Raw genomic sequence first — 2,948 nt, forward strand, 5'->3', positions numbered from 1 at the left:
TATATATATATATATATATGTATTTGTGTGTCTGTATTTGTCCCCCCACCATCGCTTGACAACCGATGTGTGTGTGCTTACGTCCCCGTAACTTAGTGGTTCAGCCTAAGAGACCAATAGAATAAGTATTAGGCTTACAATTAATAAGTCTTCAGGTCGATTTTTTCGACTAAACGCCATGTTCCAGCATGGGAAGGCAACCCGAACTGATAGGTATGCGTCCTGGGTGCTCTAATAGGTAATTCACCAAAATTCCATTTAGAACAGCGGCTGGAGTTGTGCTTATGTGAAAGTGTTCGAAAAAAACTGGCATTGTGTGGCTTACCTTTGAGTCAGTAAGGCTTAAGTAGTGAGGGAGGCAGATTCGGGACTATGGCATTTAAATTCGTTTAATTCAATCTAAAAATGGTAAAATAATACATAACTGGTAAAGATAGTAGAGATAGTCTCTGACAGCTGATTCTGGGATATCCCGGCCATTGGATCATCGTATCAATTGAAGATTTCCTAAACCGGGTATTCCGTCATCGGAAAAATACACGAGGAAATGTATGTTAGACAGTGGAAAGAAAGCTCCTTTTTAATGATATTCATTGCAGTTCACTATGGATCAGGAGGGTAGGAGTTCAGGAGGGTAGTTCAGGAGGGTAGGAGTTCAGGAGGGTAGGAGTTCAGGAGAGTAGGAGTTCAGAAGGGTAGGAGGGTAATTCAATCCATTTGAATTAAATGAATTTGAATGCCATAGTCCAGCTTTGACTAATTGTTTACTTTCCTCTCTACTTTAACCGATCTATGTGCGTGCGAGCTTGCGTGTGTGTGTGCGTGTGTGTGTGTGTGAAATTCTCGTGCCAATTTTGATGTAGGGGGTGGAGTTTAACAGAGCTATCAGAGATATCCAGCCAACAGTTTACTGACAAGTCCAGTAATTGGACATAAGAAATTATTCTTATACAAACCAGTTGGCATCTTATTTTGACACTTTGTCTTTGTTTTCAGTTATTCAAGATGACCCAAACAGTCCAATTCACAGCTAATAGTGATTTTATAGCAAGTTAACACCCATTCATTGCGATTCAATGCAATTTAAGCAAATATTTCTGCGTGGACTTTTGTCATCTTGAGCTTAGCTTTAACCTAATCCTTGTACCTAAGCTATGGTCTTCCTATGCTTCTCCTTCCATCATAGAGCTGGCTATATGTAAGGACTTTTGGAATTCTGTTCTTACTTATTCTGATGACATGACTAATCGATCTTAATTGGGATTGGAAAAGAAAGGATTTACTGCCACCAATTTTGGATTTGGAGAATAGTTTGGTATTCGAAATTCTGTCATTCGGTGTGTATTCACAAACGTGAATGCTACACTCTGCGCATGTAGAAAATATAGTTTATGAGGCGTGTGAGTGTGTACGAGTGAGAAACTGAGAGACAGTGGCGGCCATACTTACATCCATGCAAACAAACATCGTAGAAGCCAGCTCAATAATGAATATGATCATACATACGGACAGACAGACAGGAATATATACACAGTGTGCAGTTACAGTTGGCCGTTATGTTGACAGACAGACAGACAAACGGACAAACAGAAAAAGACAGACATTTTAATCAATAGAAGGAGAAAATATTGAAAATGTGCAAGAGACTTTAGCCGAAGGCATTCTTTATTTCGCAATATTAATCTGTCATCTTTGGAATTGGTTGGGAGAAGAGGGAAGAATAGTTGAGGTGGGGGGGGGGAAGTGGGGGTGTCTATTTATCGGTCTGGTGTTTGGTTTTTGTTTATATTTTGTTTGTTTTTGGTACCTTCCAATAATTTGGTCTGAGTCGTCGGGTATGGTAGGAGTGGTGTGGTGATAATAAGGGTGGGGAGAGAGAGAGAGAGAGAGAGAGAGAGAGAGAGAGAGAGAGAGAGAGGCAAGCAGACAGACAGAGACAGAGAGAAAGAGAGAGACATACAGACAGACAGAGACAGAGAGAAAGAGAGAGAAAGAACTTTAATTTGGTGATATTCTAGTTTGTTTCCATGTTCTTTTTCTTGGTGATGATGATGGCGTGTTAGAAGGGACGAGAGTGGCGTGGGTGGTCGATGTGCCGCCTGTGTATTGGTTGTGTAATAGCGACTGGGTGGCTGGATATATGGATGGCTGGATGGCTGGGTAACTGAGGGATAGGATGAAAGTAGGGGATGGTGGCGGCGGTGCGTCTTGAAGAAGGTAACTTACTTAAAATGAATGATGGCGGAATTTGCGGCTGAGTTTCGAACAGAATGTGGATGGGGCAAGAGAGGCACAATTACACGGGGATGCATGTTAGAAGAGTAATATTGGTGATGATGGTGGTGATGGTGATGCATGAAGATATTCTGTTGCACCTCCCCTCCTCATTCTTCACCCCATACTCACTCCTCCTCCTTATCATCTCTCCCATTATTATTTTCATCCTTAAACCCCGTCCCCAAACCCTTTTTCTACACTTTGCCCCCTCCAGTTGATCAAAATGATGATTGATGGAGTATCTCGTCCCGTTTTTCAAACATTGGGGTTCATTATTTAACTGTCGATGATGTTATGGTTATTATATTCATAAAGGAGCAGGCATGGCGGCTGTGTAGTGAGAAGCTTGCTTCGCAACCACGGGGTTCCGGGTTCAGTTCTGCTGCGTGGTACTTTGGGCATGTGTCTTTCACTATAGCTTCGGACAGACCAAACCCCTGGGGGTGGATTTGGTAGACAGAAACTGAAAGAAGCCAATCGTATATGTGTGTTGACAGCCAGTGTTGCTGTGTTTACGGTTCGCCAAAAATTTCCATAATATAGCGGTTCGGCAAAAGAGACCGATAGAATAAGTACCAGGCTTTAAAAAAAATAAGTCCTCGAGTTGATTTCTTCGACTGAAGGCGGTGGTCCAGTATGGCCGCAGTCAAATGACTGAAACAAATAAAAGA

Source organism: Octopus bimaculoides, chromosome 9, assembly GCF_001194135.2.
Source record: "Octopus bimaculoides isolate UCB-OBI-ISO-001 chromosome 9, ASM119413v2, whole genome shotgun sequence".
Lineage (NCBI taxonomy): Eukaryota > Metazoa > Mollusca > Cephalopoda > Octopoda > Octopodidae > Octopus > Octopus bimaculoides.